Below are 19,159 nucleotides of genomic sequence, written 5' to 3' on the forward strand. Positions count from 1 at the left end.
TATGTTCATTTCCCAGACTGTGGTGACTGTGGTCATGCATTAGAGAAATATTATTTCTTATTTATACATTTTGAGACACTAAGTAAAAATAACTGCTTGGATGTGTTCCACACTAAGCAGTACTGAGGTAAAGGCTTTTACACATTTTATCCATGACTTGGATGATGAAAATGGATCCTATTTATTCATTTCAAGCAGAACATCCTGGAAAGAGGTACTGCCTATCTTTTGGAAAATTTGATAAAAATTCAAGGATCCCTAAGTAATTTGGAAAAGCAACCAGGAAAATGTTGAGTAATCTCAAGAGATATACATTGGATGATACAATTTTAAAGTAAATGAAATTATTTAAACGTCAAAAATGTATTGTGTGTTTGTGAACAAATTTTAAGGGTCTGTTGTTCAGACTGGGGCTGCAAATTGAACAAGAGACAATTATATTTCAACCTAGCTTTTTCTCTTAAAAGAGTCATTAAATCTGGCTAACTTAGACATATACAAAGAATAGTTTCAAATTTATACACAATTTCACCCTTTAAATTAATAAAATAAATTTAAAACTGGAAAAAAAATAAAAAAACAGCAGTATTCCCTGTAGGAATTTTGATTTCAAATTTCTCTGCATGTTAGATATTACTGTAGAAATATATTTGGTTATTGAGTGCGTAATTAATAGAAAAAAATAACTTGGAGACAATTTGGAAGACAGCAGTGACCCTGGTCAAAGAATTAGAATTATGTGACTGTAGAAACAAACCCTGAAATTAAAATTGTTCAAAATATAAAACAGGATGCCTGAGGAATGACATAGTAAGGCTTTTAAATATACCTAAGATTTTTTTTGAAACTATGAACAGAAAAAAAATTTGTTTTAAAAATAGTGTTTAGACATAAAGTAGCTATTTGGAAGCATCTACTTATAATCATTGCTGTAAGTGCAGGGAACAGTGTACTCAGCTGCCAGGTCTAAAAGTAGCACTCCTTGTTTCTCCTTCCAGAACTAACATTACCTTCAGCTCCTCTCTCTTACTCCCCCTCTTAAATGCAAATCATTTAGGGAGGGGTTGCCCTTAATTGACTAATTTTATCTTCAGTCAATACCTTAGAAATTTAACTAAAACAGAAAGATAAACTGGTTAAGGGTTTTAGTGGATATGCAGCCCTCCTGGAGATAAGGGTATGTGGAGGAAGGAAAGGGGTGTTTGTCAGAAAGAAGGAATGTACCCAAGATGTTGCCCCTCATATCAGTCCACTTTTGTGTGCATGCCAAAGGTCACCAACCCTTGACCTAGCATAACTTTTGGGTTTGGTGTGAAATGATTAAAGAAAGTTTAAAGAACTCTCTTAAATTCCAAACTCCATAAGTTGCTTTCATCTGTAGTGCTTCAGGGTTGGTAGGAAGGGTGAAAAGTGAATAGCTTTAACATAGTCAGATTTCTTTAATTAAAAGTTTCTGGCAAAGGCTCTCAGCAGCACTGTCTTATATTTTCCAGAACTATTGTTCTTGTGCTTTTGCCTAAGTGTGTATGGGTAATTTCCAAAATCAAGAGCTAGCCATGAAGAGAAATAAGAAAAGCTATGACTAAATGAAGGAGAAAATCAAATCCATATGACTAAAATTCTTCTGTGTAAACTTCATTAATCATTATTTCAGGAATGTAAGACTCCTCTGTGAATGCACATGGGAAACCTAGTTTTGTGTCCCTGACATACACTATTAAAAACTGCCTCCAGTCAAGGAGGAGTTGGTTTACACTCATGGAAATGGTACTATTATTACTCCAGGGTAGTGTAGAGCTCTTTCCTCTAAGTGTACACTGATTTTCTCATTTAACATCCAATAAAATTCTGTTTCCATTCTCCATTATGGTTATGCACTCTAAACTCTTTAGTATTAAGCAACTAAACTATGTCCAATTGAAAAGATGGAAAATGGGGAGACATAGTTCTTATAGTCAGATGACATACATATTCATCAAAGGGCTTTGAAAGAATAATAAAATATGTGAGAGTATAAGTCACTACTGCCCTGGGATGGCTGAATATTACCTACTGTCCATTCAACTGAAAAATTACTGAAGCACACACTCATTTAGTATAAATATCAGACCAACATCAGTTTTGACATATGTTCATTCTGACTGAGGAGACAAGGATACAATAATTTGGCAAAACACATTAAAAAAAAAAAACTTACTTGGATCAAAACACAGGTTGGTAGATGTATGTTTATAGTAGAACATACTTGATCTTCTGTGCTTGGTATCCCAACTACCCTTAACAAAATGTCTGCCTCTTCTCACTCTTTCTACAAAGTATGAATGGAAACTCTGTTCAGAACATTTGCCATGACCTGTAATCCAGCCTTTTGAAAACATTTTAATTTTGCCTCTCCTGTTATGTGTGTAAAATGTTTTAAAGTGAGAAAGTAGGGAGGGGAGCAGAAAAGTTTGCAAGAAAGAAAACTTAGTCTAAGATCTGTGAAAAAATAAACTGCTTTTTCTCTTTAAATAAAACATTTATTTTCTTATTTCTTTCTTTCCTTCTTTTTTTTCTTTCTTTCCATGAAGATGGAAATTTGGGTCTGCCTTATTCACTGTTGTTTTCCCAATGCTCAGAACAGTGTCTAGCAGACAGTAGATGTTCAAAGAACATGTGCTGATTGGATGAATGGTGTTTTTGTCTGTAAATAACATTCAATGGGTATCTTTCTAAGTATTTCTTCATGGTAGAAAATCCATTGATAGTAATAACTGAAAACCAGTCTTAATTTACCCCCACCCAGGAAGGAATTATGTTAACTGGGCACATAAATTTCAGATGAATACACATGAAGAGGTGTTGGAAGCTGCCCATTGCCTTCACTAGCAGAAAGAGGTAGACAAGGAGTCCGGAAGGCTGGTCAACCTTGAGGCTCTGGCAGGGGTCAGAGCCATATACCCACTGTCTGATGGAGACAAAGGGAGCTGAAGCAACTTCCACCTTTTAGTCTCATGTAAATCCTTACTGATAAGATAGTTTGCCTGTTACTGGAAATTGCCTGCCTAAGGGCTATGGGTGTGTCCCAAACCTGAATAAAAGGGATAGCAAGGCCAGAGCAAAGTGGAGTCCTCTCTTGGGCTTTCGCTTGGCCTCTAATTCCCAAATTAGTATTTTCTTGTCTTGTCTCTTTAATTTGTGTGCGGCCTCCTCCAGAGCCCAAACCCTGAACTTGAACCCTGAACCACACAGGATGTGTGTGTGGGGGGGGACACTTTAAACTGGCGCCTTCGACGTGGGACCTCTGGAGGGGATGATTTCGCCTAGAGAGAAGAAAGGAAGATTTCACCGAAAAGGTGGGAAAGAATTCTCTGTATAGGTGAGGGAAATTCACTGCACGCAAAGCCCACGATCAGCTGCAGAAGTCGAGATCTGTAAGTAAGGTGGTAACGTCTTTTTCAGCCAGGCTAATGGGGCAGAATTAGGTTATAAAGTAAACTTTTTTATAGACTTGTGGTTTGCATGCTTAAGGAATTAAAGTTTCAGAAGGTATTCTCTTACAGGTTTCCTGGAAAAGGTACATTAGATCTTGAATGTTTGGGAAAAATTTGATCAAAAGGCAAAATTATAAAGAAATTGGCAAATCATAAGGTACTTCTTTAAATCAAGCTGAAAAAAGAGTGCCGTGGTCATCTTTAATGTGGTTTCTTGTTTAAATTAAAATCTTAATTTGTATTTGGAATCTAAAATCTGTAATAAGAAATGAAACCCCACTGCCAAAACTGCCTCTGGTATGGAGAAATTCAAAGGTGTCAGGAGAAGGCAGAGCTATTGGCTCTTCTGCAATGAGATTACTTAAAGTTTTGTTTAAAAATTATAAAAGAAGATCTTATGATAACCAAATTTTGGCTAAGATAAGCTTGGGTGCTAGTAATTACTTTGGAAAGCGAAAAAGGAAAAAAAAATTAAGATCTGTCTTTATCTATTAAGCATGAAAAGATACACAGCCAGATCTGATACTGACTTTTTCCCCCAAAGCAAGCAGGATGTGGGAGAAGGGAGACACCCACTCTCCCACTATGCTAATTTAAAGTCTCCTTTCTCGCCATAAAAATTTAGAAATGTGTCTGGGATTTCTGTCCTCATGAGAGAAGCTGGCTTGAAACAAAATGCACGCAACTGTCCAATTTTGGGACATATTAGATAAGTTTTAAGCTGAACTTGACTCTCTGCAAAAGCTACAGAAATGATAAAACCCAGAACTGTTTTTTGTTTTCTCTAAGAAAAATGGCAAATTTGACCCAGGAAAAGACAAAGGTTAGTTCCAGCATAGAGATTGGCATTTCCATAATAAAGAGTGGTTTTTAAAATGCTAATGAACCTTGGTCAAACGTTAAATTTAAGGCCTTCAAGAAAATCAGTAAATTGTCTGTTACAAAAATTTTCCAAAGAAAATGCTTTAAAATAATTATAATTGACTCTAGAATCTCAAAAAAAATGTTGAAATATAGATAAATAATGTATTAATTATAAAGATCTAAGTAGCCCAGGTAAAGGCTGGCTACACCCTTTGTTAATGGAGGAAGAAGGCTAGTCGCACTTCCCCCAGCAGCAGGTAGGCCAATTTCTGCCATCTTTAAGGAATGTGGTAATTTACATGATAGACCAAATCTGGTTTTCCAGAGCCAGTAGCAAATAAAAAGTAAAGTTTAAATTTGCCTTATGAAAAAAATCTAGAGGACAGAATTGAATCTATTAATTGATTATGGCTTGTATTTTTGAAATTTACTCTTAAAAGTGTTATTAATCAAAGAAATGCTAAATATTTGACTTGCCAGATCTAAAAGTTCAAGGTTCAAATCAAATTGGGAGAAAATATAATTGTGGTAACTAAATGCCTAAAGTATAGAAATTTATTTTTGAGAAAATAAAATTTTGTGTTTTCTTCTGAAATAATTAGGAATTCAAAATATGTTACTTATGGGTCTAATTTAATAAGAAGGATTAATTCTGTGATCCCAACCAAAATTTTTAATACAAAGACCAGTTTAAATTTAATTGATATCTTAAGATAATTATAAAAAGTATTATAATTTTTAAATCATATATATATATATATATATATATATATATATATATATATATGTATTTGATGGTTTTTTCCAAGTTAAAATTTCTAGGCTTTAACCAAGAGATGATTCTTGGAAAACTCCAAGGGCCCAGAGTGATTCAAAGAACTTGTTCTTTCTTCTTAAAGGAAATATTTTGAATTTAGGCAATCTAATATACTTGAAATCGCATAAAAGGCTTTATCAAATAAAAATTAATAACTATATTTTACTTTTAAATGTTATGAAGGTTTTGGCCTCTAAGAAGGGCAAAATAAATAACAACAATATTTCTTTAAATCCAATAGAGGAAATTTAAAATTACAAAAAGCCTCTAGCCGCCTGCATTTTTAAATAGGCCAGAGGTGGGGTCACTTTTGTGCCTTGTGAATCAGATGTAAACATTTACTAAATTTGCTTTTCTTAGCTTTTTTAATAAAGATACCTACTTTAATTACTTAATAAATTAGCTTTTTAAATTATAATCAAGGTTTCATATAAATTAAGTTATATGAAAAGACTGTCTGTCTTTTAAGGATTTTGATTTGCTCTTCCCTTATTTATTGTGAGAATAAACAAACCATCTTTTCTGTCAAAGAACAGTTTAGACAGCCACTATTTTAGACTGCCTGACTTGGCAGCCACCATGTCGGCCACATGGCTTGCTGCTCCCCTGGGGACAGCCATCTTGAAACAGCAAAGGCCAACCCCTCTCTTTGAATAAGCCAATGTCTTTGTAAGCAATTTGATTAAGTCTTCTAAGAAAGTTACTAAGACTTCCCATGATCCCTCTGTATATGCAAATTAGCCAAAGTGGATATTCTTTAAAAATATAATTCTAAATTTAATAAAAAGGAGAAATTTAAAAATTTTTAAATCTATTTCATTGGTATTTATAGTGTAAACTAATATTGTTGTTAAAGTATTAATTCTACCAGTAAAACAATAGTCAACCTTAATGTAAAGTTACTTGTAATATAGCTAGTTATTTGGCTGTACTAGCCATCATTAAGCAGCAGCCCTGTAGGTTGTTTGGTGTAAAGAAAGACAAAGATTTTTAAATGAAACTCTCTTTAGCCTGAAAATTATTTTGGAAGGAAATAAACAGAGGTTTCCTTTAAATATCTGAAGAACGGTAATTGAAAGTCAATATATTTGGCCTCATAAACTAAAGTACATAATTTGTGTTTTTGCCCACCTGACAAAGTTTATATTAAGTTACTCAAAGACTAATTACAGAAGTTTATTTAATATAATTTACTATCCATAACCTAGGACAAGTAAAGATAAAAAATAAGCTTTATTTTAGATTAATTTAAATTGGGTAATTGAAATAAGTGAATATTGGTGTGGTGTGTGTGTGTGTATGAGCTAGGGTCAGTTAGATTCTGCAGGTCTTCCAAGGGGCTGCCTAACTGGGCAGTCCTAGACGGCGGAGCCCCGCGCACAAAGCAGACACTTCTTGGGGCTGGTGCGGACACGGAGACTATGCCATCTTGAGAAACAGAGCTGCCTGAGACTCGAATCCTGGCTTCTGACACAAACCAGGACCCTGCAGCCACTGGGGACAGAGAACTGCTATCACAGCTTCAGACCAACAAACAACAAGAATCCAGACTTCACTACAGATTTCTGTGAGTCAAAGAGCCTATCCCCCTCCCGCAGGTGCGCGGATAGCACCATAGTAACTGATAGACCCGCCCCTCGCCCAAGCTGCAGAGCGCCCTCAGCCTCGCAATGGCGCCAAAGTAACTGATAGACCCACCCCTCGCCCAAGCTGCAGAGCTTTGCGCAGGGACGGGCTCCCCCTTAGGGAATTTGGCGCATGGGACAGAAGCAGCTCCCATTCCGGGAAATCTGTCAGTGCGCACAGAGGGCTCCCCTTCGGGAAATTTGGGGGAATTTGGCTTGCGGGTCACAGCTCCCCTTCGGTGAGTTTTAGAGCGTGCACAGAGGGGCTTCCCTTTGGGGACTTTGGCGCACAGGATGGACTCCACCCCCCCCTTCAGGGAATCTGGGAGAGTGCACAGAGGCAGCTCACCTTCAGAAAATTGAGAGTGTGCGCCCTAGCCGGTTTGGCTCAGTAGAGAGAGCACACACAGGACGCAGCTCCACTTCAGGGAATTTGGCACACTGGACACAGCTGCCTGGGATCCCTGACTCACAGCGCATTCACACTAAGAGCCAGCGACCCCAATTGTTGGTGCATGCACACACAGGGACCCTGATTCTCAACGAGAAACCGCACAAGGCAACAGAGACTCTGACACTCGATTCTTGGTGCAGACACGGGAAACTCTGACTCCTGGCACATGCTAAGGATCTCATTTTCGGCACATACCAACAGTGTGGTGCAGAGAGGGCCCCTGATTCTAAGTGTGCACACGAGACCACATGGAACACTGGGGACACTGACCCTGGGCAAATCTGGTTCCCACCAACCAAAGGCAGCCACACGTCCTAGTGTCAGAGCACTTCAGTGAAACTCGGGTGGAGCGAAGTCCCCACAGCACACGGCCCAGGTCCACGCAAACGGAAGCTTGAGCTTTCTGGTGATAGCCAGAATGGGGAAATGAAATAACTCACAGAGGAAGGAAAGTGTGGAGTCACCAAGAAAAGAAATTAGTGAAACTGAAGCTTGCAACATGACCGAAAAGGAGTTCAGAGTAATGGTCGTGGAATTTATACATCGGATGGATGAGAAAATCAACAACTTATGCAAGAATCAGGAAGAAATGAAAAGTGATATAGCTACAATCAAAAACACATGGAAAGTTTCAACAGTAGACTACAAGAAGCAGAGGACCGAATTAGTGAGTTAGAAGATCAGGTACAGAAACAAGCTCAATCTGAACAGCAATTAGAGAAAAAAATTAAAAAGCAGGAGGAAAGCCTAAGGGAGCTTCGTGACAACATGAAACGAAGTAACATGCGTATAATAGGGCTGCCAGAAGGACAAGAAGAGCAGCAGGGATTAGAAAATCTATTTGAAGAAATAATGACAGAAAACTTCCCGGATATGGGAAAGATAAAAGTTACGCAAGTACAGAGAGTCCCAAGAAGGATCAACTCCAAAAGACCCACACCAAGACATGTCATAATTTGAATGGCAAATATAAATGATAAAGAGAGAATCTTAAAGGCAGCAAGAGAGAGACAGAGAGGTACCTACAAAGGAACACCCATCAGATTGTCAAATGATTACTCAACAGAAACACAACAAGCTAGAAGTGAATGGAAGGAGGTATACAAAGTGTTGCAAAGCAAAGGACTGAATCCAAGAATACTATATCCAGCAAGACTATCAATCAAAATTCAAGGGGAAATCAGGAGCTTCACAGACAAAAAAAAGGCTCAGGGAGTTTATCAACACCAACCCAGCAATGCAAGAATTGCTAAAGGGAATACTGTAAAAAGATGAAATAAACAGGTAAGAAGGAATACAGACACAAAAATAGATATGACTACAAACAAATACCTTTCAGTAATAACTTTAAATGTAAACTAACTAAATGCTCCAATCAAAAGACATCGAGTGGCTGAATGGATAAAAAAACACAACCCATATGTATGCTGTCTACAAGAGACCCACCTGAGAACAAGAGACTCACACAGATTGAAAGTGAAGGGATGGAAAAATATCTTTCAGGCAAATGGAAATGAAAAAAAAGCTGGGGTAGCAATACTTATATCTGACAAAATAGACCTCAAAGTAAATGCCATAACAAGAGATAAGGAAGGCCACTTCATAATACTAAAGGGAGAAATCCAACAAGAAGAAATAATTCTGGTAAACATATATGCTCCCAATATAGGAGCACCCAAATACATAAAAAACTCCTGGAGGATATCAAGGGAGAGATTAATAGCAATACAATCGTAGTAGGAGACTTTAATACCCCACTATCACCATTGGACAAATACTCTAAACAAAAAATCAGCAAAGAAACGGCAATCCTAAATGACTCACTAGACCAGATGGAATTAATTGACATCTTCAGAACATTTCACCACAAAGCCACAGAATATACATTCTTCTCAAGTGCACATGGGTCATTTTCAAAGATAGACCATATGCTGGGTCACAGGCAAAGTCTCTTCAAATTCAAGAAGATAGAAATTATATCAAGCATCTTCTCAGATCACAGTGGCATAAAACTGGAAATCAACTACAATAAATACAATCCAAAGAAATCAAACACATGGAGACTAAACAGCATGCTATTAAACAAGGACTGGGTCACCAGAGAGATCAAGGAAGAAATAAAAAACATCATGGCAAAAAATAACAATGAAACACAACAATTCAAAATCTATGGGACACAGCGAAAGCAGTCTTGAGAGGGAAGTTCATAGCTCTACAAGCCTATTGCAAAAAAAAAGAAACAATGGTAATAATTACCTAACCCTACAACTCATAGAGCTAGAAAAAGAACAGCAAGAAAAGCCCAGTGTAACCAGAAGGAAGGAAATAACAAAGATCAGAGCGGAGATAAATGACATAGAGACCAAAGAAACAATACAAAATATCAACAAAACCAAGAGCTGGTTCTTTGAAAGGATAAACAAGATTGATGGGCCTCTAACCAGGCTCACCAAGAAGCAAGGAGAGAGGACCAAAATAAACAAAATCAGAAATGAAAGAGGTGAAATAACAACAGACCCCGCTGAGATACAAAGGATTGTTACAAAATACGACAAACAACTCTATTCCAACAAACTAGACAACCTGGAGGAAATGGACATATTCCTAGAAAAATATAACCTTCCAAGAATCAATCAAGAAGAATCTAAACAGCTCAATAGGCCAATAACTATGGACGAAATTGAAGCAGTCATCAAAAAGCTTCCGGCAAACAAAAGCCCGAGGCCTGACGGCTTCACAGGAGAGTTTTACCAAACATTCAAGGAAGAACTAAAACCTATCCTCCTCAGACTATTCCAAAAAATTCAAGAGGAAGGAACACTTCCAAACTCCTTCTATGAAGCCAGCATCACCCTAATACCAAAACCAGATAAAGATATCACAATGAAAGAGAATTACAGACCAATATCCCTCATGAACATAGATGCCAAAATCCTCAACAAAATTCTAGCAAATCGGCTCCAACAGTACATCAGAAAGATCATACTCCATGACCAAGTAGGATTTATCCCAGGAATGCAAGGATGGTACAATATCCGCAAATCAATAAACGTGATACATCACATAAACAAATTGAGAGATAAAAATCACATAGTCATATCAATTGATGCAGAAAAAGCATTTGACAAAATCCAACACCCTTTCTTGATAAAAACTCTCAGCAAGGTGGGAATAGAAGGCTCATACCTCAACATAATAAAAGCTATATATGATAAACCCACAGCAAACATCATACTCAATGGACAAAAACTAAAAACATATCCCCTAAGAACAGGAACAAGACAGGGATGCCCACTCTCACCACTCCTGTTTGACATAGTACTGGAAGTATTAGCCATTGCAATTAGAGAAGAAGAAGAAATAATTGGCATCCAAATTGGAAAAGAACAAGTAAAGCTGTCTTTATTTGCAGATGACATGATATTGTACATAAAAAATCTGAAAGACTCCGTCGAAAAACTAATAGACTTAATAAATGAATTCGGCAATGTAGCAGGATACAAAATTAACGCCAAGAAATCTATGGCCTTTCTATACACCAATAGTGAACTTACAGACAGAGAGACTAAAAAGGCAATCCCATTTACCATCGCACCAAAAAAATTAAGATACCTAGGAATAAACTTAACTAAGGAGGTAAAAGACCTATACACGGAAAGCTACAGGACACTGAAAAAAGAGATAGAGGAAGACGTACATAGATGGAAGAACATACCATGTTCATGGATTGATAGAATCAACATCATTAAAATGTCCATACTACCCAAAGCAATCTATAGATTCAATGCACTCCCCATTAAAATATCAACAGCATATTTCACAGACCTTGAAAGAACTCTCCAAAAATTTATCTGGAATAAAAAAAAGACCCCGAATAGCCACAGCAATCCTGAGAAAGAAGAATAAAGTAGGAGGGATCTCAATACCAGACCTCAAGCTGTATTACAAAGCCACTGTTCTCAAAACAGCCTGATACTGGCACAAGAACAGATATATAGATCAATGGAACAGAATAGAGAATCCAGATATCGACCCAAATCACTATTCTCAATTAATATTTGACAAAGGAGGCATGAACATACAATGGAGTCAAGACAGTCTCTTCAATAAATGGTGTTGGGAAAATTGGACAGATACATGCAAAAAAAATGAAGCTAGATCGCCAACTTACGCCATACACAAAAATAAACTCAATATGGATACAGGACTTAAACATAAGATGGGAAACCATAAAAATAGTAGAGGAATCCACAGGCAGCAAAATCTCAGACATATGCCAAAAGAACTTCTTCACCGATACTGCCCCTAGGGCAATGGAAGCCAAAGAGAAAATAAACAAATGGGACTACATCAAAATAAAAAGCTTTTGCACAGCAAAAGAAACTATCAACAAAACAACAAGAAAGCCCACTGCATGGGAGAACATATTTGCAAATGCTATCACTGATGAAGATTTAATCTCCAACATCTTAGGCAGCTTATACAACTCAATAAAAGGAAGATAAATGATCCAATAAAAAAATGGGCAACGGACCTAAATAGAATCTTTTCCAAAGAAGACAGAAGGAAGGCCAAGAGACACATGAAAACATGCTCAAAGTCACTAATTATCCGAGAGATGCAAATCAAAACAACAATGCGGTACCATCTCACACCTGTCAGAATGGCTATCATCAACAAATCAACAAACGACAAGTGTTGGCGAGGATTCGGAGAAAAAGGTACCCTTGTGCACTGCTGATGGGAATGCAGACTGGTGCAGCCACTGTGGAGAACAGTATGGAGTTTCCTCAAAAAACTGAAAATGGAACTCCCATTTGACCCAGTAATCCCACTCCTAGAAATATATCGTAAGAAACTGGGAACACCAATAAGAAAGGATATATGCGCCCCTGTGTTCATAGCAGCACAATTTACAATAGCTAAGATCTGGAAACAGCCTAGGTGCCCATCAGCAGATGACTGGATCAGAAAACTATGGTACATCTACACAATGGAATATTATGCTGCCATAAAAAAGAAGGGATTCTTACCATTTGCAGCAACCTGGATGGAATTGGAGAACATTATGTTAAGTGAAATAAGCCAGTCAATGAAAGAAAAATACCACATGATCTCACTCATTTATGGATAATAAAGAACATTAAAAACTTGAACAAAAAGATAGATACAGAGGCAGTAAAGCATCAAACATTCTGTCAAATTACAGCAGGAAGGTTAGGGAGAGGTGGGGCAGATAAGAGATCAATCAAAGGACTTGTATGCATGCATATAAGCATAACCAATGGATGCAAAACTCTGGGGGGTGAAGGCATATATGGGAGTGCAGTGGGGGGGGGGGCAATGGAAAGATATGTACACATATAATACCTTAATAAAAAAATTGGAAAAAAAAAAGAAATAAGTGAATAGTTGTAAAAACTTAATTGTACTGGACAAAAAACTGTTCCTGAAGTATTAACTAAAATTTTTATTGATACTTCATTTTATAATAAACTTGCTTAACATGCAATAAATCCAAAGCAGTCGTGTTTCTGTGCAAAATATTAAATTAAAAGTTATTAAGACTGCATTGTGTAACTTCCAAAAGCCTCTTAATATTTAAATCAAAAAAGGGGGGATAGTAGAATAATATCCTGTAAGATATAATATCCTGTAAGTGAATTAAATCAAGAAATTTTTTACTTTGAAAATTATTTTTCACTTGTAATACTAACAGCAAGACACCCATGAAAAATCACATGGTGTCAAAGTAAGCCAATGGAAAATCATTTGGGCAAAAAATGAAAAAGGATCCCAAGTCAAATTTATAGAAAAGATTCCTTTATTAACCTTTGGTTGAGAATATGTTTGTATATTTCCAGAAAACTCCAAGCCCATGTGGATTCCTGCAACAATGGATCCCAGAGAGGAACTGACAGGACTGCTCCAACCACGAAGATAAGAGGAGAGACAGTCCAGAGATGGAAGATGGTGAAGACTCCTTGCCATATTAGCAAGTCAGTAGCTGTGTGTCGCTGCAGGTTGCCCAGGACCAAACCAGAGAGGGTCAGACCTGCATTGCCATTGTTTGTCTACCATCCAGAACTGAAATATCATTGCTGACATTAACACATAAGGAACTGTTGACATTGAAATTCAGACTCAAAACTATGGGACATTGAAATTGGGACTCAGAACTGTTGGACATTGAAATTGGGACTCAAAAAACTGTTGGCCCAGAAAGAAACTTACTACAGACTGATTCATTTGCCTCTCAGCATAATCACTATTGCTTGTCTCATTTTTGTTCTCAAATGTTTATTTCTAGTCTGCAGATGCGGAATGAAGAGTCTTAAAAGGACTCACACCCTTCAGGAGTCATTTACTTTTCAAGATTTTTAAGGAAAAGAAACAGGGGAGATGTTGGAAGCTGCCCATTGCCTTCACTAGCAGAAAGAGGTAGACAAGGAGTCCGGAAGGCTGGTTAACCTTGAGGCTCTGGCAGGGGTCAGAGCCATACACCCACTGTCTGGTGGAGACAAAGGGAGCTGAAGCAACTTCCACCTTTTAATCTCATGTAAATCCTTACTGATAAGATAGTTTGCCTGTTACTGGAAATTGCCTGCCTAAGGGCTATGGGTGTGTCCCAAACCTGAATAAAAGGGATAGCAAGGCCAGAGCAAAGTGGAGTCCTCTCTTGGGCTTCCAACTAGCCCCCAATTCCCAAATTAGTATTATCTTGTTTTGTCTCTTTCATTTGTGTGTGGCCTCCTCCAGAGCCTGAACCCTGAACCTGAACCCTGAACCACACAGGACATGGGCGGGGGGCACACTCTCAAAGAGGTTAGAGATTAAAGTAATATCCTCTCCACATCCACATTTTCCCACTGACTAGGTAAATGCAAACCAACCGATAGATCAATGGAGTAACAATGTTGCAATTTTCATTAAATTTCTATGTACAAACTTTATTAAGCACCTATCATGTGTATGGAACTTTACTGTGAGCCATATACAGCAATGAATAATAACAAGGCATGGACCTTATACTCACATGACTTCATGTCTGGTAAGGGAGATGGATCCATACACAAATAATTGCAATATAGAGTACAGATTGCAATAGCAGATGTAATAAACTCTGTTAGGAGGAGCTAGCAAGCAGGATATATTTCCTAAAGGATATTGTGACAGACATTACAGAAGATATCTTGATGTTTGCATGATAAACAGGAATTTGCTAAGCAGACAAGACCAAAAGTTCATTTAAAATATAGCAGCAGCTTGAGCAGTAGTGTGAAGGCAAGAAGCTACCTAACACATTTGGGAAACTACAAGTCATATCTGTGATGTGAAGAGCAATGGGAGTTGAGTTTGAAGAGATACACAGGAATAAATTCAAAAGGTAACAGATAGCATTTAGAAGAGTTTAAATCAATTAGGGCAAAATATGATCAAATTTTCATTTCAGAAAGAGATCTCTAACTCCAGTCAAAAATGGGTTTGAATAGATAGTGTGTAATCTAGGAATGGAATATAAAAAAGGAACAATTTTAGGGGTTTGGGCCCAGGTATCCATGAATACCTATATATACATCATCATTCAAGAGACATTTCTGAGTTAAAAAATGTAAATTTAGAAATATTTGGTACATATGTGGTCATTTAGGTCCATGATATGTGACAAAGTTAGGATATGAAAAAGCTAGATAGTCAAGAGGAACAACAACAACAAAAAAATAGCTCTAGAAATAAAAGCCTAGAAACCTAAGGAAGGAAATAGAGAAGTAATGGGCATAAAGATATGAGAAGAACCAGGAGATAAATTACTTATATTGTAAATACAGGGTGTCCCCAAAATGTAAACATACTATAAGGGCAGTGTTTATAAATATACATATCATTTTCAAAATGTAATAGAATCTATAACTATCAGCTATTAATGTGTGATTACATTTTGTGCAGAACACACTATATATTCAGCTCTCTTGTCTCTACAGTTTGAAACTAAGCAAATGTTACGTATAGTTAAATATTCTAATAGTTCAGAATAGAAGTGCAAAATATAAAAATTTAGAAGGCATTAGTATCCATCAAGTCTGACTGTCCATTGGTTCTTGATTTCACCTATAAGCAAAGCATTAAAAAATGTCACTTGAGCCCTAGCCGGTTTGGCTCAATGGATAGAGCATCAGCCTGTGGACTAATGGGGGTCTCGGTTTGATTTCAGTCAAGGGTACATACCTGGGTTGTGGGCTCAATCCCCAGGAGGGGGTGTGCAGGAGGCAGACAATCAATGATTCTCTCTCATCATTGATGTTTCTATATCTATCTCCCTCTCCCTTCCTCTCCGAAATCAATAAAAATATATTTTTTAAAATATTACTTGACATTTGTATAGTGGTTTAGTATATATAAAATGTGTTTTGTTTTGTTTTCTAGGTACCCAGCTTATAATTAATTCTCACAATAAGCCTATAAGGTAAGAATTATTTTCAAATGGAGAAAACCAAGGTTCAAAACCTAAGTAATCAATCCAAGAGAAGTTTCCAGTCTTCTGACTGAATCTCAGATTGCTTCTCCTAATGTTATTCACAGAGTCACGGGAGTAAAATCTTTCATTTACACCAAACAACTCTAGCTGATTGAAAACCAAGTTGAGGAGGAGGGAAGATGGCGACTAGCCGGATGGAGGTGAGGGAGAGGGTGTGAGTGAGTGAGGGGGTGAAAGGAGAGTGGGTGGATGTGTGTGGTGTGTGTGTGAGTGAGTGAGGGACAGTTAAATCCGGCAGGAGTAGCAGGGGCTGGCAGACCAGACTTACCTGGACATGGAGCACCTACCACTGCTATGGGCACTACCCAGAATGCAGGGCTCGGGCACGGAGCCCACACTATCTTGAAGGAGAGATCAGCCTCTTCTAGGAACTCATCAGCACCACCACCCAGCCTGGCCTTAGACACTGCCCATGACCCTGCAACCACTCCAGTAAAAATCCTGCTGCCCCACCTGCAGACCTGCAGACCCTAGGACTTCCACCTCCAAGGGTCATGGCTCCCACAGCAGTAAGTGTGACTTCCCCCTCCCCAGCAGCCAACCTCCGGACACCTAACCTGCGCCTTCCCAGTGTACAAGCCTGAGCCCATTGCCCCACAACCCGCTCTTGGGTGCCGCTATGAGCCCCCACTGGACATGCTCTTATCCAAACAAGGGTGCACAGCCCCAGCAGTAGAAATTCTGAAATCCCCCTTCCTGGCTGCCTGCCCACAGACACCTTGGCCATGCAGCTTCAGCGCAAGGGCCCCTCTCAGTGTGTGAGTGTGCCACCCTGGCAAAGAGCCCCCAGTGCCTCTCTGAGTTGCCACTGGGCATGCATGAATTCAACCAAGGACGCATGGCCCCTGCAGTAGAAATTCTAACATCCCCCCTTCCCAGCTGCCTGCCCCCAGTCACTGCGGTCATGTGGCTTTAGCGCAAGGGCCCCTCTGAGTGTACCACCCTGGAAAACAGCCCCAGGGTGCCTCTGTGAGCCATCACTGGGCACACACGAATCCAACCAAGGGTGCGAGACCTAGGCAGCAAAAACTGAGTCTTCCCACTTCACAGCTGCTGACTTCTGGACATCAGTCGCACTTTCCCAGCTTGCAGGCCTACTGAGCCAACTGCCCCAAAGGCAGCTCTTGGATTCCTCTGTGAGCCCCTGCTGGGTGCACTCATACTCAAACAAGGGCACACAGCCCTGGCGGTAGAAATTCAGACCTCCCCCCAACCTGGCTGTCTGCCCACAGACACCTCAGTCACACAGCTTCAACACAAGGGCCTCTCTGAGTGCACCACCCTGCCAAATGGCCCCCAGGTGCCTTTGTGAGCCACCACTGGGCACAAGCGAATCCAACCATGAGTGAGAGGCCCTGGCAGTAAAAACTGAGTCTTCCCACTCCACAGCTGCTGACCTCTGGACACCACAGTCGCAATTCCAGCGTGCAGGCCTCCTGAACCCACTGCCTAAAAGGCAGATCTTGGGTGCCTCTGTGAGCCCCCACTGGGCATGCATAAATTCAACCAAGGGTGCAAGGCAGCCAAAATTGGGATTTCCAGATCCCTGGCTGCTGACCTCCTTTCCAGCATGCAGGCCACTGAGACTGCTGCCCCTATAGGTGGCTCCTGGATGCCTGCTTGAGCCCCCACTGGATACGCTAATATCCAAACAAGGGTGCATGGCCCTCACAATATAAATTTGGACTTCCCCCTTCCTGGCTGCCTACCCACGCACTGCGGTCGAGTGGTTTCAACATGAAGGTCTGCTGAGGCTGCTGCCCCAACAGGCAACTCCTGGGTGCCTCTAGGAGCTGCCACTAGGTACACTCATATCCAACCAAGGGTGCAAGGCCCCGGCAGCAGAAATTCAGACTTCCGCCTCCTCAGCTGCCAACCGCCAGTCACTGCAGTTGCAAGGATCCAGTACACTAGCCCCTGAGCCCTCTGCCCTGGCAGGAGTCCCCTGGGTGCTTCTCTGATCCACTGCAAGGTACAACCCTGGTTTATGGCATCCAGTCCCCGTGGTAGCACCACTCCAGCACACTGGCCCCCTGAGCCCACTATCTCAGAAGACAACTCCTGGGTGCCTCTGTAAGCAGCCGCTGGGCACATATATCCAACCAAGGATGCACATCCCCCGAAGCAGAAACTGGGAATTCTCTTTCCATAGGGCTGGAGGAACACCACAATCGCTCTGATCCAGTGTGTGGGCCCCATGAGTGAACACCCCTTTCAGATGACTCCTGGGCCCCTCTGTGAGTTGCCACTGGGTATGTGCCTCTCCAAACAAAGGTGCATGGCTCCCTCAGCAGGATCCATGACATCCCTCTCCCAGCTACCTACCTCTGGACAGCTTGGTGAGTTGCTGAGGACTTGCCTCCCTGGACAAGATCACATTGTTTCAGCCACAGTCTCCGAGATACCCACATCCACAGCTGCTGGGTTCTGAACCTCTTCATGATTCAGAGAGGGAAATAACTTTGGCCAGAGTCCCACTGCTTCAACCACAGATTACGAAACACCTGCCCCCACTGTCACAGGCTCAAGGACACTCGTAGTTAGTTGTAGAGTGATGCTGTTCCAGCAAGAGTCACACCACAACAGCCAAAGTCACAGTACCTGAGCCTCAGGCCCCAAGACTCCATCTTCCCAGGCCATGGACTCTAGGAACCCACAGTGAGCACATACCAGTTAAACCTCAGACAATCTTTTCTACAAGAGCCAGGACTACGATCATATCTAAAACAGCTTGCACAACAAAGCTGGGGGTGAGTCACATTGCCAACCCATGATGAGACTTCATCCACAAATAAGAAACTAACATTCAAGATCCAGGTACATTAAGAGAACCCAATAGCTCAAGTAGGGAGTTCCACTAGATCACCAAACCCAGGAAAACTGAGACAACGCACCAATAGCAACTCCCCAAAAGAGCCTGGGTAGCAAAACTGTGCGTCTAAGACAGAAACAATTGAAACAGTACAGCAAAAAATGGGGAGACAAAAAAACAATCCTCAGAGAAAAGAAAAAGAGGAATCACCAGAAATTAAATGAAATGGAGACAAGTAACATGTCAGAGAAAGAATTCAGAGTAATGATTATAAGAATGCTCAACGGCTGAATGACAAATACACACAACTCAATGAGAATTATAAGGAGCTAAATGAGAATGTCATCAACATGAAAAAAAAACAAAAAAACAAAAACAAGAGGAAATGAAGAATGACATAGCTGAAATAAAGAACACAATGGAAGGCTTAAACAGTAGGCTAGAAGATGCTGAGGACCGTATCAGTGAATTAGAAGACAAGGTAGGGAAAACAAAAACACAGCAGCAACTGGAAAGAAAACTTAAAAAGCAGGAGAAGAGCCTAAGGGAGCTTTGGGACAACATATAATAAAAGAACA

The sequence above is a fragment of the Eptesicus fuscus genome, chromosome 3 (assembly GCF_027574615.1).
Source record: "Eptesicus fuscus isolate TK198812 chromosome 3, DD_ASM_mEF_20220401, whole genome shotgun sequence".
Classification (NCBI taxonomy): domain Eukaryota; kingdom Metazoa; phylum Chordata; class Mammalia; order Chiroptera; family Vespertilionidae; genus Eptesicus; species Eptesicus fuscus.